The sequence below is a fragment of the Pinus tabuliformis genome, chromosome J (genome assembly GCF_031772625.1).
Source record: "Pinus tabuliformis cultivar Carrire ecotype Pingquan chromosome J, CPIR1, whole genome shotgun sequence".
Classification (NCBI taxonomy): Eukaryota; Viridiplantae; Streptophyta; class Pinopsida; order Pinales; family Pinaceae; genus Pinus; species Pinus tabuliformis.
In genome coordinates this window covers 151,456,622-151,481,785 of record NC_142295.1, presented here as the reverse complement: position 1 = coordinate 151,481,785, position 25,164 = coordinate 151,456,622, and positions in this window count along the sequence as shown.

The window sequence follows — 25,164 nt, the reverse complement described above, 5'->3', positions numbered from 1 at the left end:
TCACAAATGAGACAAGGATATCGAGGTTTGCGTTTTTCGTCATTGGTTTCCGACTTTTCTGTTTTCTCCTTTGGAGCCTTGTCTGCTTTGGCCTTCTTCTTTCCTTTCTTCTTTCCACCGTTTTTTGGTTTGGCCGTAGATGACTCTACAGCGTGAATGTCGGCGGTGAGTTCAGGAGAAGACTCTCCTGTCGGAGAATCAGGCAAAGTGATAATTGGAGTAGTTGAAGCCTTGGAAGACTTCTTCTTGCTCTTTGTAGTCACGATACCAATCATACCATCAGCGGCATGAGATCCCGAAGGAGCAGCAGCGATTTGGTTTGACTTTGGAAGATCCGGAATTTTCTCGTGTAACGTACCCGACTGAGTGTAAACTAAGTCAAGGTATTGTGCCTGAGCAATGACTTGCTCCTCAGTAACTACTCCGGCCTTAGCTACATCTTCAGTAATTCTTGGTAATAATGATTTGACAAACCATTCAGCTAAGATTTGGTCCGGGATAAAAACTTTCACTAATCTTCTTCGACGTCTCCACTCATGGATGTGATCAGAAATATACGTGGATGTCGATTGTTTTAGCGAAGTTAATAATTCTGTACCATTATCATATCTGACTGGTAACTGAAAATGAGTTAAGAACGAGGTAGCTAACTGGCTAAAGTTGTAAAAAGAGGCCCGTGGTAACTCAATGTACCACTTGGCTGCGAGACCAATGAGTGTACGCTGGAAAAGACGTAAGCGGATGGAATCATCTGAGATGGAATTTGATGCACACCAGAGGTGGTAAGTCATCACGTGATTAGACGGATCCTCTCCAGACTTACCTTCGAACTTGGGTATATCGCTGGGCAACTTATTTGGCATTGGCGGCCAGAACTGAAGATATTGAATTGGATCGTTCGTTAGGCGCGTCAAGTCGGGTAAATCTAAAGTCGCAATAAACGGTAACTGCCGGTTAGGATCTCTAAAACTCTGAGTCACAATACCAGCCCCAGGAGGAGGATATCCAGGATAACTAGGAACAGGAGTCGCATTTGGGATATTATATCCTCCTGGAAAACCAGGATTAACCGGACCGTACTGGGGTTGCTGAGTTGTTGATAAGTGTACCCAGGATACGGTTGATACTGGTAAACCGGTTGTTGGGCAGCTTGCCCAGGTTGATACTGTCCCTGGTACGGAGGTTGAACAAATTGAGGTTGAGTAGTAACAACCGTACTTGTACCAGGTTGGCCTGCAGGCATCTGGACTGTGGTTTGAACCGTAGGTCCAGACAACGGTACAGATGTCTGAGGAGTGGTTACAGGGACAGTAGAAACCGGAGCTGCCGATACTCCAGAAGTAAGCATGGTAGATGAAGCGGTAGTTGCTGCAGCCGTGTGAGGTGGAGTACCAGGTGCAATTGGCGGCTGAGTAACTACGGAAGTTACAGGGGTCTGAACACTTGACTGGACAGGTTGCGGTTGCTGGGGTGGACCAGGAACTGCAGGTTGTCCTGCTTGAGGTACCGACTGTATACTTGGTTGCGACATCTGACTCTGTGACGGATCCCATGTTAACATTCCAGGGTATTGACTCGTAACAGGTTGAGGATACTGAGATCCATAGCCGTATTGAGGATAGGGTTGATAACTGTAAGGTGCAGTCCCATATGATTGCCCTTGAGGTGGTTGATAACCTTGACCAGGGTATTGACCCGTAGGTTGATAACCTTGAGGTGAATACGAGTACTGGGGTTGACCTTGACCTTGGGGTTGGTATCCTTGAGGTTGATATTGATACTGAGGTTGACTTTGGGGTACATATTGAGGCTGGGGTTGATACCCTTGGGGTTGATACCCTTGAGGTTGCCCCCCAGTCACGAATGAAGTACCTTGAGGTTGCCCCCCAGGCATTAACGAAGGTTGCCCCCCAGGTGGTAATTGGCCACCTTGAGGTTGGTTAATGGGAGTTGAACCTGACATCATATAAATGTCACCTATACTCAATGGTACATTACCACTGTTTCCAACTAATAACCCATGATCAATGGGTTGAGGAGATGCTCCCGCAAAGGTACCAGAAAGTGATTGATACCCAGTAGGAACAGAAGGACCGCCATGTAAAAATGATTCGGGACTTTGTGAAAACACAGATGACTGACCAGACATATTTACAGGAGAATGAATTCCTCTAGGTGGAAAAGGAGTACGAGGTGTAGAAAAACCTACTGAGTTGTCTAAAAAATTGGTTAATGCAAGGTACCAAGATTCACTCCTAGGAGGACTGTAAAAGATGGATTCACGCTCCCTTAGATCAAGGGTAATTAGATCTTCAGAATCAGAAACGCCTATTTCTTCCTCTGGAACAAGTTCTTCTATAGCAATTAATCCAACAGGAAGATTTTCGGTGATAATTCTTTCTATTCTTGGTGAATCAGGAACACTAGGAGTTGGAGTAACAGGTTCGGAAATTTCAGGTTCTTCGCCTGTTTCACTGGCAGATGAAAAACTACCAGCAAGCTCGGAAACTGTAACAGCTTCGGGATTGTAACCTGTTTCTAAACTTTGGTAATCTGGATGGACTACCAAGGAAGATTCTCCTTCTTCAGGTGAACCTACTCTACTGTCACTAGGAGGAGTTACAAGGACCTTTAACCCTTCTAAATTACCTGGGTCGTCTCGAGGAGGGGATCCCCTAAGTCTACGGGATCTTCTCAACAATTCGGCCACAGAAACAACTTCAGGAGACTGGCCCGCAATTCGACGGGACCTTCTCGGTAATTCCGCCACAATTAAAGATTTTTAACTACAACACACGAAAACAAAGAAAAAATTTCAAATCAAACCACCTAAAGTCTTCTAAAGAACCAAACAAATTTGAAGCACACGCCTAAATAATCTAGAGCGTCAAACCACACACAAACAGTAGTCTTCCGGACCAAAAGCGCTAGTTGGTGATTAGGCCCAACCTCGCAGGATTCAGTACAGAAATGGCGGGTGGAACAGTTACCCCGGCAACCTGCTTAATGAATAGACCGGCACAAGTTCCTCCACTTTAACCGTCTCGAAGTGAAGTGAACCCCCCGGAAAATCCAAGTGAGTATAACCGACGTCTGCTCCAGGTACAGTGGGACCTTCCCTCCACCGTCACCTTGGGTAGAATCCTAGATATTATGGCCACTAAGGTTACCAATCACAACAATTACACCTGGGGGAACAGTCTAAACTCCGACAGCACGCAAGGGCAGAGTAGCAAGCTCCAATCCCCTTACCGGCTCCTTGACAACAATCCAAGGTTTACCGATAAGTGACCCCTGGCTCCTCGACAATGGTTAATCCGAGGTTTACCGATAAGTGACCCCTGGCTCCTCAACAATGGTTAATCCGAGGTTTACCGTTTGTAATACGTACTGCCTGGCGTCGTTCCCAACGAGGGAGGAATGATCCCCTCACTGGTTCGGACACGAGCTCGTGCTTCTCCTTTAAGAGGAGCTTTCCCAGAATGTAACTGAAACAATTGGATTTGTTCTACTCAAGATAGACTATCTGTTTGGTTTTGTAGTCTTGGAGAGTTAAGTACTCACCTACTCCAAGACCCTAGCCTAAGCTATGTTGGTGTTTCAGAGCCCTAGAAAAATAAAGATTACTAGATTGATTTTAATTTAAGCGTTACTTTTAAGGTTGTTTCTTAAGTCAAAAGGTGATGGAAGTGAAACCAGTGGTGTGTTGACTCGAGTCGAAACCACTACAAAATGCACCTAGAATGATTTACCACTACTTTACTTTTTCGATGAATTGCTTAACTAAAAAGTTGAGAGAATGCAATCTTTATAAAAGCAACTTCTTAATTGAAGACAATCAAAGAAACAATTCGTTTTTTCTTTTCCAAGCATAAAAACATAACCTCTCTTTACATGCACGAAAAAACTCTTTTCTTCTTTCAAAAACAAAAAGCTACTTGAAACAAGACTTTTTAAAGAAGATGTTTTTTGTATTTTTCTTTTAATAAAGCAAATAAATCTAATATAACCAAAAATCAATCTTAACGACTATTAAAATCTAAGAAAATCCACTCATAAGCAAACTAAAGGCAAATTTATTCTAAGCAATCTTAACGAGGCCAAAACTAACAATGATTATTCTAAGGTGTTTTACTTGATCACAATCAAATCAAGGACTAGCTTATTGCAGAACCAAAAACTAGCCAAAACAAAACTCTAATCTTTTTGTTCTTTTTGTAAAATGGAAATCAATACTTTATAAACAAGCAATTCGAAATTTGACCCAAAACAACTCAAATGGCAAGTTGCTCACACAAGGAGACTTTACGACAGGCCCGACTTCTAAGAAGGTTGACTAACCAGAGAGATCTAAGGCTGGACAACTTTCTACTATCAAAGTCACTACAAAACCTATCCAAAAATCAAACCCTAGGTCTAAACTTCGTTGAAAACCACTAAAACACTCAAAGCTCACAAAACAAGTTCAGGTGAAAATTCTTGACAGGGTACTAAAGGATCTGGGCAGAAAATACTAAGGAAAATCAAAATCTAAAAGGAATTTAAAGCAAAAATGGAATTTCTTTAAAGTTTACAGGAAGACGCAGGCAACCCGTTACAACAGGTGCGGGCCCGCTCTGTGCAAACGGCAACAGCGCGTCCAAAGACGCACTGTGCAGTACTCAGAGGGTGCGTCCTTCTGGAAAAATGAAGAAAAACCAAATCTAACTAAATCTAAAGCTAAGCCACCCAAATACTAATTCTCACAGTCAAAAACCAGAAAATAAAAATGATTTTCTCAAAGCAAAGTTCACATAAAGGAAAAGACTCTCTCATTAATGGAGTCCCCAGCGGAGTCGCCAATTTGTCACACGGAATTAGTCAAGGGTGCGGACACAGCTGACCTTCCTAGAAGTCTAAGACATTCTAATGACAAACAAGACAAAATGGAGTGATCTTTCTCTAAATACACCTTTTACAACATGAAAACTACAAGTGTTTAGGCTTACCTTATTCCAAAACGCTGTTGTTGAAGTCCGTTCTTGACGATCCGGATGAGCTCCTCCTTCAAGTCAATTCCTGCAACCACAAACAATCAAACAATTACCAAGCACTTGCATTTCATATAATAAAACATATATTCAACATGCAGACCAAGGAACACATGAAATAACTCATTAACACAAGCTATTGAGAAAAATAAACCAGTTTCTATTAATAACGAAACAAAGAAACTCTTACAACCTGGCCTTGGTGTTGTGCAAGTTCCTCCCAGGGTCCATCAAGGGTTTTCCTCTACTTTGACAAAGCTCACCCTCTTCCAAGTAGAATCAAGTGAAGACAATCTCTCCTCACAAAGGCTCTAATGGAAGACCTAAATTCTGCAGCATTTACCCAAAGAAAATGTATAGCTCCAACCTCTTCTCCCTCTGGCTCAATGTCTTTATTTATAGTGCTGTAAAGAGGTTATTCAGGTCCACTATCAATGGGATCATCCCCCTCTTTGGGTGGGATAGCTCCCTTATTGATGGGATAAGTTCCCCCTTAATAGAGATACATGAACCAACTGGAGGCGCATCCATTTCATCAAACCGACCTCTAGAATGTTCTAGAAGTAACCACAAGTAACTTTTTCAAGATAAAACTCGCGCATTTTGTCTTTTACAGAGGGACGCACCTGTCCCTTAACATACAGAGCGTCCATGGACGCAGATTTTGTGAACATGGTCAGCGTCCCCGCAGGTAAGGCTAGAGAGAACCTGCGACCCCAGAGATAAACATAGTTTTTACAAGACTTTCTCTCTTCTTTGAGTTTGAGATGGATAACAGAGGCATGAGACTTGCCTAAGAGGGTAGCATGACTGTTGATTTGAGCCATACTAACTGTAAGTAGTCAAGGTGACATTTTTTAGTGTAACACCCTTACCATAAAGTATCTGAAGGCCCTTTTCTCCAATATGTCTAAGCCTTTGATGCCATAGCATGGTCTTCTCTCCAGAGACCACTAGATTTTCTACTCCACTTTCAGGAACCAGAAAACTATTGCACCCATCAATAACAGTGATACCTTGCAGCTTGTACAGAGTTCCAAGCCGAACTCCCCACATCAATACCAGTGCTCCCCGAACCATCTTGCAGGTATCCTTCTAGAACACTGTCTTTACACCTGCATCATCCAACTTGCTTACAGAAATAAGATTTTTGGCCAATGCAAGAATATGTAGAACACCTAGAAGTGTTCTAACCGTTCCACCTTGCAACTTCAACTTTACTTTTCCGCGACCAATGATTCTATCCTTCCTATCATCCCCTGAAAAGACATCACCACCTTCATATTTCTCATACTCACAAAATCAATCTCTATGGGGAGTGAAGTGAAAGGATGCACCTGAATCAATCAGCCATGCCTCGTGATGTACATGTGTACTTGAAGAAGCCAAGTACATATCCCCACCTTCATCTGAAGTGGTTTTCGTCTCTGTAGAAGGAGCATCATCAGATCCCTTTCCTTTATCGGGAGCTTTAGATTTACAGTCCCTTTTGTAGTGCCCTTCCTTTCCACATTTCCAACACACCACCTTTACAGGTTTTCCTAGAGATTTAGATCTCCTTCTAGATTTAGATCTCCCACTCGATGACTTATTTTTGTTTCTGTTTTGGGACTATCCTCGTATAGATAAGGCATCACCATTCCGGCTCTCCATATTTTTCCATCTCATCTCCTTCGTCAGCAAGGATGAGACTATTTCATCAAAATGCAAGGTAGTTGCATTGCTACCTATTGCAATAACCAGACTATCCCACGAATCTAGTAGAGAACACAACAAACTGATGCACTTATCTTCATCTAAAATTTTAATATCAACAGATGCTAACTGACTTACCACAGTATTAAATGCATTTAGATGCTTTGTCACCGAGTCTCAATCTTTCATGCTAAAGTTATACAACTTTTTCCGCAAGAACAGTTTATTCACTAGACTTAGATTGGTACAAATTCCCTAACTTGTCCCACAAAGCCTTCGTCGTAGCTTCCCCTGATACATTCAGCAATACTGAATCTGAGACACACAATCGTACTGTGCTCTTTTCCTTCCAATCCAACTTCTTCCATTTTTTATCGGACACTCTCGTTGGTTTAGCACTTGGCTCTACCGTGATCCACTGATCTTTATCCACCAACAGATCCTCCATCTTGAGTTTCCACAACTCAAAAATTTGACCATTAAATTTCTCGATTTCTATCTTTCCACTGCTCGCCATCTTCTTTCACCACTAGAATCGATCTTGCAGATCTCCCACTGAACAGGGTCTACCATAGGCCCGATCGAAACCCCTCAGCAACAAAGGCATCCCCTTGAAGCCAAAACTGCTCCAATACCAACTGTAGGTTTTAACCCTGTACATAAATTACCTGCATACGAATTCTAAAACATAGAAAATACATAATGCGAGAGCAGAACACATAAAACACATATACGCAGAGATTTTCCCCTGGATCCCAAAACCGGGACTACTAGCTTGGTTTTTCATTATATTCCTTTCAATGTTACAATACATATTTATACATGCCGAAGCATCCAACACCATGGACCGAAAACCATCGCGTCCAAAAAAACATGTGCGAAAATCATGCTGAAAACCATAGGTGGGTCTACCCAACCTAACATAGGGTCCAAAACCAAAATTTTCTGGGGCGCTACCCTGGACCCCATAAAGTGGGATTACGGGTTCCCCTCAAACCCCTTGTTAACTACGTGGAAAGAATATAACACAACCCAACAACCTGATCCGTAAATGAAGAGAAAGCCAAGGTGCCTTCTCCTTCTTGTGCAGTCTGGTTGACAACCCTGTCGAGATGTGGTATGAAACCTCTTACATGACCATATTGTCCATGAAAAATTCCGTCACAAGTGTGGATCCTTCTCCATGTTGTACATCTGGATGAAGGTGCCAAGGGGTGAGGCATACCAATATGCTATGTTAACCAATGCCTCCATTGACATGCAAGGTGGATCCTGCTCAAAGATCATCCTGTACACTAGGGTGATGAAGTGGTATGATAGTTGTAGTATAACTCCATGGAAGCTGCACTCGAATAACAACCTGCAATAGGTGTAAATAGAGGGTTTTGAAGGTGTCCATGCCCAACCTAAGCCAAGGAACTATTGATGGGCATAGATTGCATCAAGAATGTAGGCTAACATGAAGAGCTTTGCTTGTTGAAGCTTGGGTGGATCCCGGACATCTATCACATTCGCCTTCAGCTGGAGAGGCAACATGTCAGACTAATTGAAAGGTATTCCTTCATTCGCCAACTCATCCAACACAATCACCCAACTTTGCAGGAAGGTTTCTGTACTCTCCTGGCTATATAAGCGGCATGCGAAGATGACCAAGAACTAATAAGCCTTCTATAGTATTTTTGTCTTGTATACCCGGTTGGGTGTTGTCCTAAACTTAGATGGCTCTCTGACCCAGCTCTTCAAGATGTCTCTTGAGTTTGCACTACTACTGGGATTGGTGAAGGGTGCATCCCATGTATTCACCAGCTGCAGAAAATTGATACATCTCCTAAAAGTTCTCTACCATGAAGGTAGAAAGTTATGTTTCATTGAGACTACTCAACACCATTGTCTTTGGATCAGTATGCAAGACAATCCAGTGGATCATGTCCGTGCGTGGAAATGTGGGATATCTGCATGTAACCTGGTACAAGAAAGATTTGTGTATTTTGAAACAGACTTTGTGGTCATCCATATTTTCCTCAAAGGTGCCTGAAACGGTGCCATTGATGTCTTGAAATTTGATCCTGATCTCCTTGTCTATGAAAAATTTAGTGTCTCCATAGATGAGAAAGCTCATAGACACTTGCTCGACCAGATCTCCAGTTGCTCAATGGTGTCCTTTGACCCTACTCTTTTGGAATCCATTGTACTTGTACTGCTAAGAGACTGATGAACACCTCTGATACCTAGAGACAGAGAAACACTCATGGAAAGAAAATTTTTAGTTGAAAACCAAAATAAATTTGAGGACTGACATGCAACACACTTGGGTGATTGACTTGAAAATTTGCGCAATTTTCTCTGGGAGACTAGGACACTAACTACCAGAACTATGCAAAGCATAGTCTAGACTACAAGTGAGATGATTGGCTGCTGAAACTGCGTAGAGAATAGTCCAACTTGGCCTATTGAGAACTGGAACTGCATAATGCGCAGTTTCAGTCAGCATGACTTCATCCCAGAAAAATTGCATTCCGCAATTCTGGGGCCCAACTAAGGCGTAACCTCTTAGAATTTCACAAAGTACATCCTTGAAGGCCAATGCGAGGCAAGATCTGAGTTATTTTCATGAGGAACGCAAGGCCTTTCATCCCATAAATGTGCAGTGCAAGTCAGGCAAGGCAAGGTCTAGACCAAGGCAACTTAGACCCGCCAATGGGCGACTGAAAACAATAAGGACTGAATGCATGAGCAAAGTTGGTTGTAGACATGAGTGAATGAACATGCATGAAATCAGTGAGTGTAGGATTCAGTGAAATGGGAAAAGCAATGAAGTGTGTGAAGCGATTCACCGCAACGACGACCGTTAGTGAAAAAACAGTGTCATTCATGCGACAAGGAAATGCAATGAAAAGTTTGAAACAATGCTTCTACAAGTTAACATGCATTAAAATGAAAACAAACATTAAACAAAACCAAGAAAACAACACTCACACAAACTTAAATACAAAAAGTGATAGAAAAGCAACAAAAGACATGAAAAACGGACATACCTGGAAATAGATGTGATAAGTGCGCCGAATGTTCCTAGATGTGTGGGGGATGCAAGAGCTCTAAGATTGAACTAAATAATGAGCTCTAAAGCTTAAAATAAATATTTTTGACAAGATCAAGGCTTATGATGCACATGCCACAAATCTAGGAAAAAACGACACTTGGCGAGAGGTTTCTAAAATGACTTTTGCATGTAACCCCCAATTGCTAAAAATAGATCCCTAAAATCTAGGAATGATTTTTGCTCTTTCCTTTTTTCTTTTTTGGGAAAAAGTTGCCCATGCATGCAAGGCAATATTGCACATTCCAGGAGGGAACCAGTCAACCTGTGAGCACATGCAATTGACATCAAACCTTGGGATGACTTCTACGCAGTTTCTAGGTTGAGTGGCTCTCACTTCCCCTCAACCTCTACGCAATTTCTAGATTGGAGCCAAGTCTTCTAGCTAGAACTACGTAAATTCTGAGAGCAAGCTCAATGATGAGCTGCTTTGTGCAATTTTCAAGGGGAAGGCATCTTGCATGCCCTGCCATGATGCATTGCACAATTCCAGAGAGCAAGGATGGTTTCTCTCTAGTTCTACGCAATTCTCCAAGTCAGCACAAGAATCAGTTGAAGACCATGTCACGAGAAGTCAGCTTGCGGGTGAAAGGCAAAAAGGTTAGAGAACATAAGCTGATAAGCCAAATAAACTCAACTGGAAGCATAAGTACCTACGTAGTGCAAGACATGCTGCTAAGGATGGTTGGTAGGGAGGCTCCAAAATGAAGCTAAGAAAAATTTTGGAGGATTGTTGTAGCTGCTACAACACCTTCCTCATCCAATTCAGGTAATCTAGTTTGAATTATACAATTTTTCCCCACAATTTTCTCGATGCATGATACATGGAAGACCAGATGGATTTTTGAAGTTGGTGGCAAGGCCAGCTTGTAGGTGACTACTCCAATGTGTTGAAGTATCTGATAAGGTCCATAGAATTTTGGTGCTAGTTTCTGGTAGCCCTTTTCTTTGAGATATGTTTTCTTATATGGTTGCAGTTACATGAATACCTGATCCCCTTCCTGAAATGTGTGCTCAGAACAATGTTGCTATGCCTGTTTCTTCATTCGATTTTGAGCTTGATGTAGATTATCTTTGAAATGAACTATCATGGTGGCATAATTATATAGGAATTAATCAACTACGTGCACCTTAGAACATCTAGGGATATAATAAATAGGTGAAGGTGGGAGTTGGCCATACATTGCCTCATATGGAGCCATCTTGGTGGCTTCATGATAGTTAATATTATACCAACATTCAGCTAAAGGTAGCCATTGTACCCATTGATGTTGCTTTAATGAAGTGAAGCACCTTAGATATGTCTCCAAACATTTTTTGACTGCTTCTGTTTGACCATCGGTTTGAGGATGATAGGTGGTACTTAGTTGGAGTTACGTGCCTTGTAGCTTGAAAATTTCTTGCCAAAATTTGCTGGTGAAAGTGGGGTCTCGATAAAACACAATGGAAGTTAGCATGCCATGCAATTTGAAGATCTAGTCCATGAAAGCTTGAGCCACCAAAGTGGGGGTAAATGGGTGAGGAAGAGCAAAAAAATGAGCATATTTAGAAATTTTTTCCACAACCACCATGAAGACAGATTTGTTGCCCGAATTCGGGAGACCAGTAATGAAATCCATAGAAACATCTATTAAGACAGAGGCAGGGAGTGGCAGTGGCTGTAAGGTTCCCAATAACTTGACTATTTCTCCTTTGTTGCATTGACACACATCACATTCAGCTACAAAAGTAAGAATGTCATTTTTCATGCCAGTCCAAAAGAAAGAACAATGAGCGCAAGCATAAGTCTTATGAAAGCCTGAATGCCCTGCAGTTGGAGATGAGTGCAACTCTTCCAAAATGTGGGTTTTGAGGGTGGATGTCGGTGATATAACTACTCAATCCTTGTATCAAAGAATATCATCTTTCCAAGAGTAGTTAGCTGAGGAATTAGGATCCTTTGTCAAGTTATTAATAAGTTGGGAGAGAGAGGGGTGTGAGAACTATTCCTTGCGGGCCTCTTCGATCCAATCTGGTATGTGAAGAGCTATTGATAGTAGGGTTCTTTCATTCTAAAATTGGTGCGATAAAGCATCAACTACTACATTATCATTCCCTTTCTCGTAAATTATCTCATAATCATATCCCAGCATTTTCGCCAGCCATTTATTTTTCTGTGGCAATGATAAACGTTGCTCCAAAAAAAAATTTAGGATTTGATGGTCTGTGCGGATTTGGAAACGTCACCCCAACAAGTATGGTTTCCAAGTGTCTAATGCATGTATGATGGCCATAATTTATTTCTCATAGGTAGATTGACCCAGATGTTTTCCACTCAGTTTTTGGCTGGTGAAGGCCAATGGTTGACCTTCCTGCATTAATACAACACCAATACTTGTACTAGAAGCATCACATTCAATCACAAAATATTTGGTGAAGTCTGGTAGGGCCAATACAATAGTGGAGAACATGGCCTATTTTAGAGCCACGAATGCTTGCTGAGTTGCATCAGTCTAGAGAAATGATTTTTTCTTGAGAATATTAGTGATGGGTATAGCAATGCGACCATAATTTTAGAAAAAATTGCAATAGTAGTGAGTGAGACCCAAGAATCTCCTCAAACTCTTGAACGTTTTGGGTTGGGGCCAATCTTGCATTTCCTGTATCTTTTTTGGATCAACCCTCACTCCACAACCCACAATGTGTCCCAAATACTCAACTTCTTCCATGCCAAAAGAGCACTTGGACAATTTGACAAATAATTTGTGATTCTGGAGCTGTTGCAAGATCAAGTCTATATGCTCACGATGTTTGTGCTAGGTTAGGTTGTAGGTGAGAATGTCATTAAAGAAGACAAGGACAATTTTTTAGAGGTATGGTTTTAGCAAGTTGTTCATGAGGCTTTGAAAAGTATTTGGCCCATTACAGAGACCAAATGGCATGACCAAGAATTCATAATGGCCTTCATGAGTTCAAAAGGAAGTCTTGGAAATGTTGAATTCCTTCATTTATATTTGGTGATAGCCAGAGTGAAGATCTAGCTTGGTATATAATTGATCACCATGTATTTCATCGAGAATATCACCAACAACCAGAATAGGAAATGTGTCTTTGACAGTGAGCTTGTTTAGGGCCCAGCAGTCTAGACACATGTGCCATTATCCATCATTCTTTAGCATCATGACCACTGGTGATGAATAAGGACTGATTTCGGGATGAATAACACCGGCTACAAGGAGTTCCTTGATGATTTTTTCAATTTCATTCTTTTGGGTGAAAGCATATCGGTATGGGCGCACATTAGGGGGTTGGGTCCTTGGGATCAATGGGATGCTATGATCATGTTCACCCCTAGAGGGTGGAAGCTCTTTAGGTTTGTCAAATACCTATTGGTGTTGGTCTAAGACCTATTGCATCTCAGGATGAATATGAAGAGTAGTGGATTCAATGGCCTAGATGGCATAAAATTGGGCGATGACTCCATGATTTCCCTTTTTCAAAATATTTTCCATTCGATGTGAGCTGATGATAGTAGGAGCACATGCATGGACTCCACATAATTTATGAACATGGTCGTTCTACTTAAAGCTAATATATAACTCCTGGAAATCCATTTTGATCGGGCCCATTGTGCTAAGCCATTCAGCACCCAAGACAATGTCGCAACCACCCATTTCAATAGCAAACATGTTGGTATTTAGGTGGTAGTCTCCCATATGAAGTTTAATATTTTCCTTGTGGGCTTCACATTCATGGTTCCCCCATTAGCGATAAGGACTTGGAAATTAGAGACTACTTGCACAAAACAATGAACAACTTCGGCGACTAATGAGCCTCATCATTGAGTAATTATATGGTCCTTAATTGGCCTTAATTAACCTCCTAGCTTAGTCAAACCAACTATTCTGACAACTTATTTCATACTTTTGATTATATTTTGTTTATGAGATGAGTTAGAGTTGGATATTTTTCTTTGTGGTCTAAATGTGCATGAAATGCAGGAATAAAAGATAAAAGCAAGGAACTATGGTAAAATACCTTGGTAAAAACTCGAATGGGACAAGGGAGAGGAATTACACGAGGTAAATCCTCCTCATTTATTACCCCTCCATTTGAGTATCCCTCCATCATCTGAAAGAAAAAACAACCAAATCAGGAGTACTAGTAGGCAACCAAGCAAGTGAAGGTGCAAACAGTCAAATCAAGTGTACTAGAAGGCAGCCAAGCAAGTGAAAGTATGATTTTATCATTGAATTGGGAGCTATACCTCCCTAATTTTGAAGGAAGTCACTGGAGACCTTAGTTTTTTTAGTTAGTTAGCAAGCATTAGAAGTATTCATACTTTTTACTCTACTTTGTGTCCAAGTGCAGACTTCTAATAGTTTTGATGTAATATAGTGTTATTTTATAATGAAGATTAGTTTTGTTTTGAGCCAGCACTGAGTTAACTTGGAGGGCTAAATCTCTTGGGTTAGAGCTCAACCCTAGCAGCCAAATCTCCTCTTTATTTTATTGTTAAATAGCGTAGCTTCCTGTTTTCTATTCATTTACTTAAGTAGTTCATTTCCATTACAAAGCTTTATTGTTTAACTGTTTATTTGTTTAAGTAGTTGTAGTCTCATTACTGTAGTGCAGAGTAGATTAGTTGTGATTTAGTTTGCTTCCATTTGTGCTTTCATTCAATCAATAGGTTAGCAAATAAAAGATCCACAAGGTTGCCCACAGGTGTCTCGACCTCACCTCCTCCCTTTGGGACCATGACATGAGGAGGAAACCCTGCAACAACCTCAAAAACATAGGGTTTTGTTTTTCACAGGGATTTTGTTGTTTAACACAGTCAATAGGTTCAGTACATTGTTACTATGTTTCGTTCATGATCATCTATCCCTTCACTTTCTTTCTATCATTACACCTCAATCACATTCCCATTTCATTCTGCTTCAACACAAAACGCTTAGCGGAAGCTGAAAATTCATGTTTAAATGGTTTTTCCTGGTAGATCACCTTTCACAAGAAAAATTGACCAATCACTGCCTGAATTCACTTTTAGCATTTGACTTTGTGCACTTTAAATCCCAACTGTCGATCTACCTTGTCGGATCTAATGGTTATCGTGCACCCGCTCGCCAACTAGCTCAATCAAGTTTCCACCATTGATCTGCCCAGCTAGATCCGATGGCTATCACATCATATCATGTGGATCTATATCTAACCATTATCCACCTGAGAGCATGCAAGAAAAGTGGTTTATCCATGCTACCTTTCACCTGGGGAGGCTAATCATGTGAAATTTCAAAATACAGCTTATGGTTTTGAAGGCACGTGAAATACGTCTTACCACCTCCACAAACCCGCTACCATTTTTGCACATTTCTTTTGCCTGCGCTCTAATCTCCACCATCCATTTGCCGATTGGTCTTGTTCGTCCATCTTTTGACTTAGCCTCTGTGATATAATCTCAGCCGTTCATCTACTTCGTTACCTTATTCGTTCACCTATTCACCTAAGCTTCCTGTGATCCGATCTCAGCCGTTCAGTTACCTGTCACTCGCCTGATCTAATGGTTATCATGCATTGTTTCTCCCTCATGTCATTCTTTCACCAATTTCATCCTCTGTCTGCTCTTTCGCTTAAACACAGACTTAGCTTAATTTCCTTTGCTTACTCGTTAGTCTAGTTTTGATGCTTTTACTTCTGTAACTTAGATAATTAGCATTAGATTAGTGTTGTTCTAGTAATTCTGCTTAGCATAGTTGTTTAATTGGTTAGCTAGGGTCTGGTGTGAGTTAGCATTACAAGTTGTTTCCTTCATTATTGTAGTAGAGTAGCTCCCCCTTAGAATAAATTTTCTCTTCTTCCATCAAAATCAAGCTTCTTCTGACCCTATAGAAGTCTGGCTTGGAACCCTCGGGGTCTCTTGCCAAAGGAGCAGTGACAACAGGTAGTACCTTCACTTCTACATGTGCATATAGAACAATCACCTCCAAGTTTGTATGAACCCTGGGTTGATAAGTAATAGTGGTAGCCCTGGGAGTTGCCGCATTCTTGCTGCAATACCTAGGGTCATCACTTTTTGGTGCCATTGCCAGAGAGGTGTCAGAGTAGGAGTGATTACTACTCCTTCTATTTCTAGTCTCTAACTTTCTTGTCTTCTACTTCTAGTCTTCAATTTTCTTCCATTAGTTTATTTCTACAAAAGTAATCTACTTTATTTCTTTCATTTGTCATTAATATGCTTTCCTTTCTATTCTTTAATTAGAATTTCAATTCAGCAAGTAGTTTCCTTCTTGTTAGTAGTTTTTCATTCAATTAAGCAATTTCATTCTATAAGTAGTTTTCTTTCTGTCAGTAGCCATTCATTCAGCAATTTCAATTCCGCAGGTAGTTTCCTTTTTCTTAGTGGTTTTCATTCAACCAGCAATTTCCTTTCTGCAAGTTACTTTCCAGCTTTAAAGAAAAATCTTACAAAAACCAAAAAAATTCCTTTCATGCCTCGTAGGAATATGGATAATTCAAGAGAATTCTTGTCAAATACCCCCACTGCATCCAATAGTCGACCTTCTTTCTTTTTCACTGACGATGAATTGGAAGACCCTTTAGGTGAGAAACCTTACCTATTTGAGGAGCCTATAGGGGAAGAAGAAGAGGAAAAACCCATTCCTACTGAACCAATGGCTGAAAACCAAGATGACATAGGAAATAGAGAGAGAATTGAGAGTTCCTTCCCCATTAGGGAAACTAATGGGGACACTAAAATGAAGAATATAAGCCCCTCTGATCTACCACATTTCCATGGCTTGACCACAGATGAACTTAACTCTTTCCTGTTTGTGTTTTCGGTTATATGTTGAACCTATGACTGTACAGAGGATGAACAAAAGTTAAAACTGTTTTCATCTACCCTCAAGGATGCAGCATTGCGCTGGTTCATGGGTTTACCTAGAGATAGCATCATAACTTGGGCTCAGATGCAGCATGCCTTTAACAACAAATATAGGGACTACTGTAGGTCAAAAGACACTAAAGAAGAGATTTTTAGGATGACCATAGGCGAGGATGAATCCTTAGACGACTATCAAGAAAGATTCTAGCTCAGTTACAAAAGGGTCAGGTGCACACTTGACCCTGAGTCACTGAAGTTGGTCCTGCTTAGAGGAGTAAGGGAGGATATCCTAGATACCTTGCATTTGTTAGCAGGAGGAGATATCTACCAACTACCCTATGAGGATATCAAGACTGTCTTTAGAAAAAGGGGAAACCAAGAAAAAGGGTAGGAGTATTCAACCTATGGCCAATACATCATCTTCCAACTCATCCATCAAGGGTGAAATTGGAAATATGTTGGAGGACCTCAAAAGTGAGATGCTGCAAACCCTTTCCTTACAATTGGATTCCATGAAAATAAAAAGTAAGGAAGAGGAAGCGAAGAGAGCCTTGGCCATCTTTTGTCCTAGATGCACCAAGAGGCATCCTAAGAATGAATGGCCATTGAACTGTATTGAGATTTTGTTAGTTTGTGAAGACAACCACTCCACAAACAAGTGCCCTTCTTTACTTGGACTCAAAGTTGTATATCAAGGAGCTTAAGGGGTCACTGAGTAGCTTTGCTACATCAATCAAAGAAGACCTCCTGGGTTTAGATCATACCAGCACGGTATGCAAGGATCATCCCATGCATACCACAGACCCAACCAAACCACAACTATACCTTCTTGGGGACCCCCTCCTCAACCTTCCTGGTCTACACCCCCTCCTTGGTCCTGTGCACCTCAATATCATTCCCAGCCAACCAGCCAATCGTTTCAACCTTACGTTCAGCCACAACACCAGTGGAATACCCACCCCAGGGGGTTGATGATGAGCCTTATCATTAAGTAATTATATGAGCCTTAATTGGCCTTAATTCACCTCCTAGCTTAGTCAAACCAACTATTCTCACAACTTATTGCATACTTTTGATTATATTTTGTTTATGAGATGAGTTAGAGTTGGATATTTTCTTTGTGGTCTAAATGTGCATGAAATGCAAGAATAAAAGATAAAAGAAAGGAACTATGGTAAAAGACCTTGGTAAAAACTCAAATGGGATAAGGGAGAGGAATTACAGGAGGTAAATCCTCCTCATTTACTTCCCCTCCATTTGAATATCCCTCCATCAGCTGAAAGTACAAAAAGCCAAATTAGGAGTACTAGTAGGCAGCCAAGCAAGTGAAGGTGCAAACAACCAAATCAAGTGTACTAGAAGGCAGCCAAACAAGTGAAAGTATGAGTTTATCTTGAGTTGGGAGCAAAGCATCCCTACTAGAAGGTCGTTGAGCTAGTGAAATGGAAAGCACGAGTTTATCATTGAATTGGGAGCTGTACCTCTATAATTTTGAAGGAAGTCATTGGAGACTTCAGATGTATAAGTAGACAGGCTTAGGACCTCAGTTTTTTTAGTCAGTTAGCAAGAATTAGAAGTATTCATACTTTTTACTCTACTTTGTGTCCAAGTGCAGGCTTGTAACAATTTTGATGTAATACAATGTTATTTTATAATGAAGATGAGTTTTGTTTTGAGCCAACACTGAGTTAACTCAGAGGACTGAAGCTCTTGCATTAGGGACCAACCCTAGCAACCAAAGATCCTCTTTATTGTATTGTTAAGTAGCATAACTTCCTGTTTTCTGTTAATTTACTTCAGTATTTCATTTCGATTACAAAGGTTTATTGTTTAACCATTTATTTGTTTAAATAGTTGCAGTCTCATTACAGTAGTGCAAAGTAGATTAGTTGTGATTCAGTTTGCTTCCATTTATGCTTTCATTCAATCAGTAGATTGAAAAAGAAAATATCTACAAGGTTTCCCACAGGTGTCTCGGCCTCACCTCCTCCCTCTCGAACCATGACATGAGGAAGAAACCCTGCAGGAACCCCAAAAACATAGGGTTTTGGTTTTCACAGGGAGTTTGTTGTTTAATGCAGTCACTAGGTTCAGTACATTATTACTCTGTTCATTTCATGATCATCTCCCCCTTCACTCTCTTTCTATCATCAGACCTCACTCGCATTCCCATTTCATTCTCCTTCAACATGAAATGCTTAGCGGATGCTAATATTTCATGTTTAAATGGTTTTTATCGATAGATCGCCTTTCACAAGAAAAACTGACCAATCACTGCCCAAATTCACTTTTAGTGTTTTACTTTGTGCACTTTAAATCCAAACCGTCGATCTGCCTTGTCGAATCCGATAGCTATCGCGGACCCACTCGCCAACTAGCTCAGTCAAGTTTCCACCATTGATCTGCCTAGCCAGATCCGACGGCTATCGCGCAATATCGCATGGATTTCTGTTTGACTGTTATCCACATGAGAGCATGTGAGAAAAGTGGTTTCTCCATGCTACGTGTCACTCGAGGAGGCTAATCACATGAAATTTCAAAATACAGCTTATGGTTTTGAAGGCACATGAAATACAGGTTACCACCTTCGCAAACCCGCTACCATTTTCGCACGTTTCTTTCTCCCATGCTTTAATATCCGCCATCCATCTGCCAATTAGTCCTGTTTTTCCATATTTTGACTTAGCCCACGTGATATAATCTCAGCCATTCATCTGCTTCGTTACCCTTTTCGTTCACCTATTCACCTAAGCCTCCTGTGATCCAATCTTAGCCATTCATTTACCTTTCACCCGCCTGATCCAACAGTTCTCATGCGCTATTTATCCCTCATGTCCTTCTTTCACCAACTTCATCCTCCAACTGCTCTTCTGCTTAAACACAGACTTATCTTAGTTTCCTTTTCTTTCCCCTTAGTTTAGTTTTGATGCTTTTACTTCTGTAACTTAGATAATTAGCATTAGATTAGTGTTGTTCTAGTAATTTTGCTTAGCATAGTTGTTTAATTGGTTAGCTAAGGTCTAGTGTGAGTTAGAATTACAAGTTGTTTCCTTCATTACAGCAATAGAGTAGCTCCCTCTTAGAATAAATTTTCTCTTATTCCATCAAAATCATGCTTCTTCTTACCCTATAGAAGTCTGGCTTGGAACCCCTAGGATCTCTTGCCAGATGAGTAGTGACAATAGGCAGTACCTTCACTTCTACTTGTGCATATAGCACTATCACCTCCAAGTTTGTATGAACCGTGGGTTGATAAGTAAAGATGGTAGCCTTGTGAGTTGCAGTATTCTTGCTGCAATACCTAGGCTCATCACTTTTTGGCACCGTTGCCAGGGAGGTGTCAGAGTAGGAGTGATTACTTTTATTTCTAGTCTCTAACTTTCTTTTCTTCTACTTCTAGTCTTCAATTTTCTTCCATTAGTTTATTTCTACAAAAGTAATATAGTTTCTTTCTTTCATTTGTCATTGATCTGCTTTCCTTTCCATTCTGCAAGTAGAATTTCAATTCAGAAAGTGGTTACCTTCTTGTTAGTAGTTTTTCATTGAATTAAGCAATTTCATTCTGCAAGTAGTTTTCTTTCTGTCAGTAGTCTTTCATCAAGAAATTTCAATTCATTAGGTAGTTTCCTTTTTGTTAGTGGTTTTCATTCAATGAGCAATTTCCTTTCTGCAAAGTACTTTCTAGATTTAAAGAAAAAACTTACAAAAACCAAAAACATTTCCTTTCATGCCTCGTAGGAATAGGGATAATTTAGGAAAATTCTTGTCAAATACCCCCACTGCATCCAACAGTCAACCTTCTTTCTTCTTCACTAACGGTGAATTGGAAGACCCTTTTGATGAGAAACCTTACCTGTTTTAGGAACCTAGAGGGGAAGAAGAAGAGAAAGAACCCATTCCTACTCAACCAATGGCTGAAAACCAAGATGACAGAGGAAATAGAGAGAGAATTGAGAGTGCCTTCCCCATTAGGGAAACCAATGGGGACACTAAAATGAAGAATATAAGCCCCTCTGCTCTACCTCATTTCCATGGCTTGACCACAGAGGACCCTGACACTTTCCTGTTTGAGTTTGTTGTTATACGTCGAACATATGACTATATAGAGGATGAGAAAAGTTTAAAACTATTTCCATCTACTTCTACTTATGCATATAGCACTGTCACCTCCAAGTTTGTACGAACCCCAGGTTGATAAGTAAATCTGATAGCCCTGGGAGTTGTAACATTCTTGGTGCAATACTTAGCCTGATCATTGACTCTCCTACGGATAAATTTATGAGTGCTACCACTATCAATAAATACAACTACTGGTCAATGTTTAAGAAAGCCTCAAATTTTGAGAGCTTGAGGCAAAGAAATACCCGCCAAAGCATGTAGTGAGATAACTGGCTCATCTGGCATACATGTGAGATCATTGTCAGGCTGGGTTTCCTCAATTTCATCTTCAGGCCCCCCAAAGTGGTGGGGCTTTGTCAAATGAGCTGATATCAGTAGCATCAATTTGAAAGAATTTTGGTTCCTTGCATTTATGCCCTAGGAGTATTTGTCATCACAGTAGTAGCACAATCCTTGTTTTCTTCTTTCAGTCATTTCTGCTGGAGAAACATTTTGAACCTTAAGTGTTTGGGTAGGGCCCTGAGCCTGGGCGATACACCCCTTGGCTACAAAATTTGGTCGAATGGACTGGGTAGCTAAGGCAAGTTCCACCTCAACAACCTTTTTGCAGGCATCCATCTATGTACCTAGGTGGTGCATCTAGACATGGGCTTGGATGGCTTCTTTGAGACCACTCATGAAACACTCCAAGTAGAAGTCATCTCCTAGACTGTTAGTTTTCATGGCCAATTCCTCAAAGGCTGCAACATAGTCTCTCACTATGCCTATCTATCAAAGCTTAACGAGATGGCCTAAAAAATTAGATTCTCTGTCAAAGTGGTCACATAGGGATTTTGAGAACATGTGCCAAGTTATGTTCCTAGGTTAACATTTTTGATGCCACTGCCACCATTTCCATCTCTCAAGGTCTAGGTAAAAGGCTCCAACATGTAGTTTACTTTGATCTTCACAGATATCATTAAGGGAGAAATATTGTTCCATTTTTGCTACCCATATTGCAAGATTAGAGCCATCAAATTTGTACATGTATAGCATGGGTGGCCGAGGGTGGGAATGTTGGTGATTTCCATGGAAGTGAATGTGATGGCTATATTCTCCTTCGAGGTGTTCATCATCACTATTCTCCTCTTGATGTGACCTCTTCATCATATTGGTGAGCAGTGAATGATGTGAGGTAATTCGGTCCATATTGCCCTGGAACTCATCCAACCTTTTTTCAAGGCTCTCGATCTTCTCATAGGCCATGACTTGAGATCTGGTACCTACCATACAAAAACCCTACTCAATTACTTAAAAGTAGTCTTCTTGGAAAGAGGGTGAGCTCAAGAATCTATTAGCGGGCATCACATGAAGTCACTTCGGAAAAATTTGGGACTTCCAGAAAATTGAGGTTGACAAGTGAATGGTACCACTGTGATCAACTCATCATCCTAAAGATTATGGGCTAAGTCTCTTGCAAGCATCCCAAGATGGTCTCAATTTTTTTTGTTTTTTTGTTTTTTTTTTAAACTCCGAAAGGAGTTTTAGTCCTCGTTGATCAATACTATAGTGGCCGAATTCCAGAAAACTTGATCCTACCCAATGTCCTATGAAAATAGTGCCTAGACTTTAATATCAGCAAGCCTCATTGCACAAAGAATCTGATCGGCACTGTGAAACCCCAACTGTCAAATGTGAGTTCCATGGCGGCAACATAACCCCAACTGTTGGATTTGATTTGTACGACGGTTGTAAAACCCTGACTGTTGGATCTGATTTTCACTACGACGACATAACCCCAACTACTGGATCTGATCTAGAATATAAGGTAGTGGGCGATCTACAGATAACTGAGAGGCCTATGGTCACAAAGGAGTATTAGGTTCTACATATCGTAATATACACATGTGTCCAACAATAGTACTCGGCCCAATATTTCAGGGCACTAACTAAGGAGGATCGACCATACCCTTAGCAGTACTACTCGACTACCCTATCATACGCCCTAGTAATCTACTTGAGTGTTGTTTTGAGTGTATTGTAGCGGCAAGACAGTTAACGACTTATCTATGGCTAGGTTGCAGGTGAGGCTAGGGGACTCCTGATATACCCAAGGGTACGTGGAAGTGCAGTCCATGTGTAGTTCTATATAATGCACTACTACATGAAGGGGTACCCACAAGGGTTACAAGGTAGTCCAAAAAGCATACCCACCTCTTATAGTTCCTGCGTGCATGCCTACCCAAATCCATAGGTTTATGCGCTCAATGATAGATCCCATGGTTTAAAGACATTGAAACACGTCTCTAGCCTAAAAACAATTCTAAAAAAAAGTGGAGATACTACCGACCTTGGAAAGTTCTCTGATACCACTTGTTATGTTCATGACCTACGAGAATTCTAAACTACCAAAAACGTGAAGAAATATAACCTAGGACACAGAATAAAATGAGAAAAACAACAAGTATATTATTATTCATAAATAGATTCAATGTTCACTTGCCTCTTTGAGGGGACAACCTCTAACAAAGTAGAGATTGATTACAATAATACTCGATGATATTTCCTTTACTAACTAAGACTATTTATAGCTAAATGACATCCAAAACCCTAACTACTAGTGGTCCCTTACATAACATAGGTTAACCACATTATTTATTAACTATGGCCTGTTTACAACTAACTGTGGTCCCTTTTCTCTAATGCGAGTCAACCACTTACAATTATTAATGTTGCCTTTATTTACTCTCTAACTAACTATGAATATGACTCGACTCATTGGGCTTATTACGTAAATAAAGGGGTTAGTGTTGGACCCTAACAATGCTACTTCTTTTGTCATATTGATCTTTCTTCCATCAGGCTGCTCTCTTCTATCTTCATTAAGGATCACTCCTGTGATAAGTATACCACTCTCTAACAATATTCAAGGTCTTCTTACGATGCCCTTAAATTGATCAACAACAAGGGTTGATGCCTTGATCATTGAAGACACATTCAATATGTTCTTCTTTTGTTGCAACCTACATACTTCTCCAAATATTTGTGACTCTCTTTCCTTTCTTGATTGACTATTCTTCAAATTGTTTAGGGATCCTTTTAATTTGCAATATCTAGCTAAATTTCCAACATCATGACATTTGAATCATATAGTTTTGTACATGAAATATGGAGCATAATATTTGTAGGTGTGTTCATTAGAGTATCTCCTTGCAATTTTTCCTTTGGAAAAATCATTGGAGTTCTTCTTGATATAAGCTTTTCAATCCTTTTCCATATGTCTAAATTTTTCACAAGAGTAACAATGACCAAAAACTATATTATGATATTTGGGAATTAAGGATTTCCATTGTGAATCTTTGAAATTGTTATATTTCGATGATCTTTGATGATATTTATTGCTACCTACAACATCAACATTTATTCTATGAGGATAGGTCTTTCCAATGTAATTTTGACTCTTTTCCTTTCTTCTATTGGAGTTGTAGGCATTAGCACAACTTTGAAGCTTCTCCATGTTATTGTCTTTTGATGCATTAGGGTTTGCATCATTTTTTCTAGAAGATTCAACTGCATAACCAACACCAAATTTATCAAGAGGAGACCTTTGACGACTTAGGATATCATCCAAGGTTTGATAATTCTTTATATTCTTGTTGATATGATAAACTTCTTTCCTTATAGAAACAATATCTTCTTTCATCTTTCAAAATTCTTCATCTTTCTTTGCTAGCTGGTTCTCCATTTCTTCCTCCATCCTTATTACTTCACATGTTTGGTCCTTAAGAGAGATGACATATGATTTCAATTTGAAGATCTCTTCATATTTTTCTTCTAGTTGACATGTTATTACATTTCTTTCATTTTCTACTTCATCAAATTTTCCTTCTAGGAGGACTAAACCGTCCATTACATTTGTAGCTCATTTTTCTTGTTTTTTCGATTCTTCTAGTTGAGTTTTAAGGGAGAAGTCATATTTTCTATATTGACCAATTCTTGCTTCAAATTTGCTCAAGTCCTCACGTCTATGTTCAAGATGATTTGACAAATTATCTTCCCTTCTCTTTTCTTCTTCGAACTGACTTGTCATGGAGATGACTTCTTCATTATCCGTCTTTTCAAATTGATCCAATTCCTCCTTAAGTTGGGTGAGATCCTCATCCTTTTCTTGTACTTGATACTTTAAAAGGACAATTTCCTCCTTTTTCTTGTCAAGGTCATGATCAACATATTGTACTTCCTTTTTGAGTTCCTCATTTTCCTTTCTCAAATTGCTTATCTCTTCTATGGAAACCACAAGTTTTTCCTTGAAATATTCTTTGAGGTCTTCTTCATTTTCTTCATCTTCGAGGTTTTCCTTGTTCTTGGTGTCTTCTTCTTTT